Source organism: Pteropus alecto, unplaced genomic scaffold (genome assembly GCF_000325575.1).
Source record: "Pteropus alecto unplaced genomic scaffold, ASM32557v1 scaffold166, whole genome shotgun sequence".
NCBI lineage: Eukaryota > Metazoa > Chordata > Mammalia > Chiroptera > Pteropodidae > Pteropus > Pteropus alecto.
In genome coordinates, this window is record NW_006439757.1 from 515777 (window position 1) to 525555 (window position 9779).

The window sequence follows — 9779 nt, forward strand, 5'->3', positions numbered from 1 at the left end:
TATCTGATTTTGACTGCCACATATATTGCTATTTAGCTACTTAACATTCTCCCCTTCTTGGTTTGTCCCCAACTAAAACTGACATTACAAAGCCTTCTTTGTAACTAGGATGCTCATGTGGCAAAGTCTAACAAAAGAGATATACCTGGAATTTTTAAGCTGACTTAGGCTCTGAGAACCCTCCTTAAAGATGGGGCAGAAGCTCAGCTGGTATATATACTCCTTTCTCTTTCCTCCTCTTCCAGCTTGGAATATTGACACAATGCTGGAAATGAAGCAGTCATATTGTGACCATGAGGACAAGGCCAAGGTAATTGCAGAAAACTCAGATCTGATTATCTTCAGCTGCTAAAACAGTGTCAGCAATTACCAATATCAGACTTTTCCAGAAAAAATGAAACTCTAACTTTTGTCACAGTTATTTGGATTTCTGCTACATGCAGCAGAATTTAATCTCTAACTAATACAATATCTTTTGTTATTTTCTATTTTTTTCTTTTTTAATTACAGTGAAATTTAATATTATTTTATATTAGTTTCAGGTATACAGTGTAGTGATTAGGCATTTATATAATTTATTAAGTGATCCCTCCCAATTAATCTAGTACTCACCTGGCACTACAAATAGTCATTACAATATTATTGCCCATATTCCCTATGCTGTACTTTACATTCCCATGACTATTTGTAACTACCAATTTGTTCTTCTAAATCCCTTCACCTTTTTCATTCAGTCTCCCAATCCCCAGTTACCTGGTTACTATCACATTGTTCTCTATATCTATGAATCCATTTCTGGTTTTTTTGTTTCCCATTTATTTTGTTCTTTAGATTTTACATATGAGATAGTATAATATTTGCTTTTCTCTCTCTGACTTATTTCACTTAGCATAATACCCCCTAGATCCATCCATGTTCCTGTAAATGGCTGAGTAATATTCCATTATATACATGTACCAGCCATTCTTTATCTAATTGTCTACTGATGGGCACTTGGGTTGCTTTCATATCGTGGGTTTTGTAAATAGTGCTGCAGTGAACATAGGGGTGCATAGATCTTTTCAAATTAGTGTTTTGGATTTCTTTGGATAAATACTCAGAAGTAGAATTCCTGGGTCATGAAATAGTTCTATTTTTAATTTTTTGAGAGAACTGCAGAATATTTTCCATAGTGCCTGCACCAATTTGTAATCCCACCAATAGTACATAAGAGTTCCCTTTTCTCTACATCCTCATCAACACTTGTTTTCTGATTTATTGATGATAGCCATTCTGACAGGTGTGAGGCGATATTTCATTGTGGTTTTAATCTGCATATCTCTGATGATTAGTGAACTTGTGCATCTTTTCATATATCTTTTCGTATATCTGTATGTCCTTTTTGGAGAAATATTTTTTCAGATCATCTGCCCATTTTTTAATTTTTCAGGGTGTATTGAGTTGTATGAGTTCTTTATAAATTTTAGATATTAAACCCTTATCAGATGTATCATTGATTAATATCTGCTCTCATTCAGTAGATTGTCTTTTCATTTTGTTGATGGTTTCCTTTGCTGTGCAAAGACTTTTTAGTTTGCTGTGGTCCATTTGTTTCTTTTTTCCTTTGTTTTCCTTGTTTGAGGAGATATATCAGAAAAATATTACCAAGAACAATGTCAGGAAATTTACTGCCTCTGTTTTCTTCTAGGAGTTCAATGGTTTGGGGTCATACATCTAAATCCATTTTAAATTTATTCTTCTATATGGAGTGAGAAGGTAGTCCAGTTCTATTTTTCTGCTCTTTATCTTTCCGTCAATTTTAAATGATAGCCATGCTGGATAGAATAGACGTGGTTGTAGGTCTTTGGTTTTCATCACTTTGAATATTTCTTGCCACTCCCTTCTGGCCTGCAAAGTTTCTATTGAAGAATCAGCTGACAGTCTTATGGAAGCTCCCTTGCAAGTAATTAGTTGCCTTTCTCTTGCTGCTTTTACGATTCTCTCTTTGTCTTTGACCTTTACCATTTTAATTTTGATGCGTATTGGTGTGGACCTCTTTGAGTTCATCTTGTTTGGGATTCTCTGTACTTCCTGGACTTGTATGTTTATTTCCTTCACCCGGCTAGGGAAGTTTTCAGTCATTATTTCTTTGAATATGTTCTTGATCTCTTGTTCTCTCTCTTCTCCTGGCATTCCTATGATGTGAATATTATTACACTTGATGTTGTCCCAATTGTCCCTTAAACTATCCTCATTAAATTTTTTTTTCTATTTGTTGTTCTTATTAGGTGGTTTCTGCTTCCTTGTCTTCCAAATTCAGTCCTCTGCTTCATCTAATCTGCTGTTGATTTATTCTAGTCTTCATTTCAGTTATTACGTTCTTTATTTCTCATCAGTTTTTTTATGGTTTCTATGTCCTTTTTTTATGCTTACTGTCTCTTTGTGGAGGTTCTCATTAAGTTTCTTGAGCATCCTTATAACCAGTGTTTTGAACTCTGTCTCTGGTAGGTTGCTTGCCTCCATTTCCTTTAATTCATTTTTTGAAGTTCTCTCCTGTTCTTTCATTTGTGGCATGTTTCTTTGTTTTCTCATTTTATTAACCTCTCCTTTTTCTGAAGTTTTCTCTTGTTCTTTCATTTGGGACATGCTTCTTCCTTACCCCATTTTTGCTGCCTCCCTGTGTTTGTTATTATGTATTAGGTAGCTCTTCTATGTTTCTCAGTCTTCGCTGAGGGGCCTTGTGTAGTAGGTGTCCTATATGGCTCAGTGGTACAGTATCCCTGATCACCTTGCAGTGTCCTTTTTATGGATTATGTGTGCCATCCTGTTGTAGTTGAGCCTTAATGGCTGTTGGCACATAAGTGGGTGGGATTGACTCTCAGGCTAACTGGCTGTGAGGATTGGCCACAGCATATGAGCCGCTGTGTGGGGGCTGACCCCATAGAGTTGGATTTGCCCCAGCAGGCTCCTGTGCCTGTTGAGACCACCCTTTGGGTGCACCACTTGTGGGATTAATCAGGTCGTGTTCTGTTGTGGTTCGAAGTTAGCCTGTGAGTGTGTTGCTTCTGGGGCCTCTTGAGAGAGGGTCCTGTGCAGGCCAAGGTCAGCCGCTGCTTGTGATCGGCCCAGAGCTACCTGGTAGGAGCTATGAGCAGTTGGTCACGGCCTGTGCTGGACCTGGAATCATGTAGGAGCGGTCACGCTGAGAACCAAGGCCGGCTGCCTCCAGTAACAGGCCTGGGGCAGCTCAGCAAAAGGCCCAAGGCACACTGAGTCCTGACGCCACCTGCTGGCCACCCATAGGGTTCAGCCATTGAATGAGCCTCAGGTGGTACTCAAGGTGGGTGAGGTGTAGTCCCAGGTATTTACCAGAGTGGAGCAAGCAAAGTTCGCTAAGCCAATGAAGACTCAGATATGGTAGTGTGGGGGAGGGCTCAACACAAGAAATATGGCACCCACCTGTAGGCTGCACAATAGGAGGACAGGGATAATGGTGGCTGTCTCTCTAGCCCTCGCCCTGCATCTGTACAACTCAGTCTTTCCCCGTATGTCTCCAGTGCCCTCTCCAGTCGCTGTCCCTCCATCAGAGCCCAGGGTGAGTGCCTGTGAGTGAGTGAGTCTGTGTATGGGCCCTTTAAGAGGACATCTGGGTTTCCAGCAGCCTTCCATCTCACCCTGACAGGCAGAATTCCTGCAAATTTTCTCAGTCAGATGTTGTGGGGACTCCTATTCCCTGCTCTGGACCTGGTGTGGGGATGGGGCCCCTTGCTTCTCAGGGGACCTTTGCCACTGAGATTTCCCTCCCAATGCTCAACTGCCACACGTGGGTGTGGAGCCAGCCTATTTTGCATCTCCACCCCTTCTGCTAGTCTCTGCATGGCCTCTTCTTTACATCCTTAGTTATAAAGAAGGAGTTCTTTATAAGTTAGAAGTTCTGTTCAGTTAGTCTTCTGATGGTTCTCCAGGGTGATTGTTCTATAATTTAGTTTTAATTTTAATGTGTCATGGGAGGCAGCAAGCATGGCATTTACCTACTCTGCCATCTTACCTGGACCCCTGTTAATTTTAATTTTTATTTTTGTTTTATCTTATTGATGTGTTATAATTCTTTATGCATTTTGTTGTCAAAAATATGCTTAACAACTTTTTATCCACAATATGTGTTTTGAATCTTTGTTCAATTTGTTGTTGTTTTATGAGTGATTTCTTTTATTTATTAACTTTTTCATTGTGTATCTATACTACATTTTTAATCCATTTATCTATTGGTGAACTCTTAGGTTGCTCCCATATCTTGGCTATAGTAAACAATGCTATAATGAACATGGGGTACAGATATCTTTTTGAGGTAGTGATTTTATTTCCTTTGGATATATACCCAGAAGTGGAATTGCCAGATCATATGGTAGTTCTATTTTTAAATTTTGAGGAATCGTCATACTGTTTTCTATAGTGGCTGCATCTGTTTACATTCCCACCAACAGTACACAGGGTTCCCTATTCTCCACATCTTCTCTAACACTTATTACTCCTTGGGTTTTTGATGATAGTCATCCCCAGCAGGTGTGAGGTGATAGCTTCCTGTGGTTTGATTTGCATTTCCCTGATGATTAGTGATGTTAAGCACCTGTTCATGTACCTGTTGGCCTCTGGGAAAATATCCATTCAGTTCCTCTGCCATTTTTAATCAGATTGGGTTTTGTTTGTTTGTTTGTTTGTTTTGCTATGAGTTGTATGAGTTTTTTATGTATTTTGGATATGAACTGCTTATGAGACATGATTTGCAAATATTTTCTCCTATTCTGTAGGTTGTTTTTTCATTTTGTTGATGGTTTCCTTTGCTTTGCATATTGTTTTGAGTTTGATGTAGTTCCACTTGTTTATTTTGCCCTTGCTGCCTTTGCTTCTAGTGTCAAATCTAAAACAATGATTGCCAAGACTAGTGTAAAGGAGCTTACTTTCTACGTTTTCTTCTAAGAATTTTATGGTTTCAGACTTTAACCCAATGTGAGTTTATTTTTATGTGTGATATTAGGTGGAGATCCAATTTCATTCTTTTGTATGCAGCTATCCAGTTTTCCTGACATACTTATGGAATAATACCCTTTCCCCATTGTATATTATTGGCTCCTTTATCATAAGTTGGTTAACCATATCTGGGTTGGTATCTGGGCTCTCCATCCCTCTCCATTGATCTATGTGTCTGTTTTTACACCAATACCATGTTATTTTGATTACTATAGCTTTGCAGTTTGATAATATGATAACTTCAGGTTTGTTCTATTCAGTGTGTTGTTTGCTTTTCAACTTGTTTTTCACTATAACAGTTTAAAATATTTTCTGTATTCAGACCCATTTTTCTGCTCCTTCTTTTAATTTTTGTTTTAAAGCTTGGAAAGTCCTTCTTTATCCCAATGGTCCATAAATGTTTACCTATATTTTCTTCCAGAATTTTTGTTTCATCTACTTTTTAAAACATATCTGAAAATTTTTTAATGTATAAAGAAACATATCATTAGCCTACAGCATTTATTAAATAATCTATTCTTTCCTAAAGTGATACAGACTATAATTTTTTTCCTATACCAAAAATATGGAGTCTATATTCTCTTTCATCTATCTCATATAGTATCTGGTATGGTATTATACCCCATCATTATTTTCCTTTCTCAAAATATTTTCAGTCATTCTCAAGTATTTACTCTTCTAGATGAAACATTTTGTCAAGTTAAAAATGTTTCGATTGGTATGTAATTGTATTATACTACATTTATAATTTATTCTTGGTAGAAAAAAACACATTTCAAGATTAATATGTCAAGGAGCACTCTATACAGTGTGGCACAATGAAAGAGCAAGACAGACGTGAGTATTTGACCCATCTGAGCTTCAGTTTCCTCATCTTCCCAGATCCTGGCTTCAGGTTGAACATCTGTGCTAGCTTGGGAGTTGGTATATTTTCACTTTTTAAGTGAATCAATATATATATATATTTTGGTAAAAAGGCAAGAAAAGTTGTACTACATGTTATTTTTAGGAAGAGTGCCAGAGGGAAAGCTTTTAAGAGTTAAAGGAAAGAGATCACTTTGGGGTGCTGGTGCTAAGAGGGTTATGAGTCAAAACAAGAACAGAAGCCAAGGCCCTGAGCATCAGAGGTCAAGGCCACAAAGGAAGCCAGTTCTAGACAGCCTTTCTAACATTAAAAAGATTATCTAGGAGCTTAGGGATGTAGATTTGGAAGGCCAGAGTAAAAATGCATTGGGAATATAGAGCCTTGCTGGAACTCTATTAGTTAACAAAGTGACAGGAAAGAACAAGGCCCATCTTATCAACTGGGAGCAAAGATACAGACTAGGCATCTATGCCACAGGTGGGAATGGAGCAAGGAGAGGTATAGGGACACCCCAGGAATCCTCCAGACCAGGTCCTAAGGAACTTGCTCCTTGTCCTAAGAATTTCTGACATCCAAGAGTACTCACACTATGAATGTCAAGGTACAATCTGGGCTAAAGGACAGGTGGCATTTTAATCTAAAACAAGTTACTGTTCTGTGGCTGCAAACGACGTTAGCAAAGATGGTGGACCAATTCTAGAGCTTCTGCTTTTGTATTGATGGGCAATATGGAAGCAGAGACTCGCTATTTCTCAGCATAAGGGTTTATTATCGCCAGAGTAAATACTAAAGATAATTCTGAGAAATATTGAAAACCTCGGTGTTATTTACTTAGATTCAATTTTCCATTTTCTGGCTGGGTTGATATAATGTAGGCTCTTGCTTACAGTGTAACGAGTCCAATAGAGTGCCTGGGATCAGAATATTGGGTGCCCTCTAATTATTTAGAGACCAATTTTCCTGCTGTGACCACAGATGCCAGGATAAAGATAATAAAGCTGCAAGGATTGCATTTTTTAGTCAATTATTTTTGATGATATGCTATGAGCCAGGTCATCAAATTGAAATCCTTCTGGATGCAGTGGAAATTTCTCATAATGCATTCTGTGACCAGGACAAAGTCCTCAAAAAGATGCACTTTTTTTTTAACCAACTCTTTTTTTTCTGGTTACAAAAATTATATATGCCTATTGTAGTAGTCATGGAAATGTATATAAAAGAAAATAATTATTATGGTTAATAAATCTTCATTCAAATAATTAGTTATTTTGGTAGGTTTTTTTAAAATATGTGTACATATAATCAACTACAGATATTTATATAGCTAAGTCTAGACTAACTATGTGTGGTATTTTTACTTAACTTCATATCAAAAGTATTAAAAAGAGTTTATATTTAGAACTTGATGTCTACAAAGAGCAGATAGCATTAAAATGAATTACATAAGCTCTACTATTAATATTTGGATAATACAGTATTAAACTAATATTACACTACTACCATTGGAAAATAATAAACACAGATATGTCAGTTGGCATGCCAAGAAAGTGGGCCACAGAAAGAGCGATAGATTATTACTGTCTCAGTACATCTAGAAATATCTTCTGAACCTAAAAATAATGGGCCGCATTAGCTAATGCAGAACAGTTATTTGACTAAATTAAACTTCAGCTACTATCAAAATTCATTCCAAAATAAGATTTTTTAAAGTAATAATAATAGCACCTTATTAATTATTTATAAAGTAATTATATTTTGAGCCCCTACTGTTTCCATCCATTCAAATGATACTAAAACTGAGGGTGAGGGAAGAAGAAGGAAGCAGATAGTGTATCCTCATTTTTCCACCAAAGTTAGTATTTTTTTCTAGGCTGAGAGTGGTTCTCAGAAAAAAAGGGTATAACCTGAGATTTTTCTACCTTTTATATACATGTGTTTTGTATAGACTGTGTTTCCTCACATATACTTTGCCACAGTTTCTGACATTTTGTAATGTCACAAGCCTATCTTTAAATCCACAGCCAATGCAACAAACAATACACAGAGCCAATGGGGCTGAAGTCAGGAGAACCACAACACATCTAATCACAGGATGATATTAGTGAAGACTTCGGTGACAGCAGACAGTCAGTTGTGTGTGCTGTCACTCAAATTACCATTTACTTTCTGTCAGCAGAGACTCTGGACATAGGAACTATATAACTGACAGACAAGCCCACTAAACAAAGACTTCATCAGGCCTCTTATCTAGAAAACCCAACATTAACAATCTGAAACACATAAATGCCCCACTGAGGTACAAAACCAACAACAACAACAAGCAGCCAGCTCTCTGACACCAAAAGAAGGCCCAAGGGCAGAGGCTAGTTTTGGTGTCACATGAATGGTGACACATGCTTAATAAATACTAAGTAAATGATCATGATGATTCTTCCAGACTCTTTTAAATCGATAATGGGTGGGAGGTGAGTAAGGAGCAGGGTGGAGGCTGGTTTAAGGATTACACATGCCTAGTATAGAAAATTCAAAATGAATACAAGTAAAAATCTTACTGCCTAAAGAAAATTGCTGTTAATATCTCAGCATATTCTCTTCCAGACTTTTCACTGCACACACACGTTTAAATGATGTTTTACCTAAATTGGGATCATGTTCTCTATAGTATATGCTGTTTTTTTAAATTCAATATTATATATTTTAAAAACATATTTTCAAGTCATTAAATATTCCACAACTCATTTGAAAGACTTCTTAATATTCTTCCACATGTATAAAACATAATTGTTTATCTCCTCTTGTTGGACATGCAAAATATTGATATCATTAATATTAATAATGTGGCAGTAAATATCCCTATACATTGTCAAAGGTTCAGAAATAGCCAAAGTAGAACCAGTGAATCACTGAAGTAGTAATTGGTAAAAATTTATTGTGCTCACACCAAAAAGACAATTTGCAAATTGGAAGCATTCAACCAAAACAGAGAATGAGGCTCAGTGATGCACCCTCACAAAGCAGTTTATACTCAGCAGTGGGAAAGCAGGGCCTTCACAGTGATTGATAAATAAGCTAAATTTACGACTAAACTGGTTTTGTCTGTTCTCTCCTGCGCTTGGTTGAGCTGTGATAGAAGGAGAGATGGTTTTTATTCTTTTGAGAACTAAGAGATTAGGTAAACTCAATTAGCCTACACTTGGAACTGGTCTTCTAAGAGACCCTAAAAAATTAATAGCCAGATTTAAATCTCCAGAAAACTATGCCTAAATTCTCTATCTTAACTAAATTTTACTGTGTGACTTTAGACAAAGCACTCACCTCTTTAAGCTTTGGTTTCCCCACTTACAAAGTCCAGACAAGTCTACAGCCATGCCACCCTGAACGTGCCTAATCTCATCCGATCTCGGAAGCTAAGCAGGGTTGGGCTTAGTTAGTACTTGGATGGGAGACCACCTAGGAATACGTAGGCATTAAAAAATAAAATAAAGTCCAGACAATAAACCCTACTTCACATTACTGCCTTGATGGTGAAATGAGATATTTCTAGCACAGGGCCTCAGTAAATAGGTACCCAATAAATCAGTGCTGAATTTGAATTTAGGGGAGGGTGAATAAAAGTAACAGTAGCTACAACAGTTGAACTTCCTGTCTGGCAAGACTGAGGCCCTTTGTTCTTTCCGAATCTTAAGGTTCTTCCCTAGAGTGTAATTTACTGGCGCAAGAACGGGGGAGACTGGAATGATGTGTTTGCCAAATGATTCGAAACCTTTTAAGAAAAAAATTCCTAGAGGAAAAAAACAGGCAAGGAAGCCTGATCTCCTAACTCCTAGGTCTGAATTTACTTTTCACAGAAAAATAAAAATAGTTAACATTTACCAAGGGCTATCCATGTACTAGACACTGTGTCAAG

The 9779-nt window shown here is 37.2% G+C and overlaps 1 pseudogene; it reads left to right on the plus strand.

The window, feature by feature from the left end:
- The first annotated feature begins 9228 nt into the window (after window positions 1–9228).
- On the plus strand, window positions 9229–9348 carry LOC112483955 (annotated as a pseudogene).
- The last annotated feature ends 431 nt before the right edge of the window (window positions 9349–9779 follow it).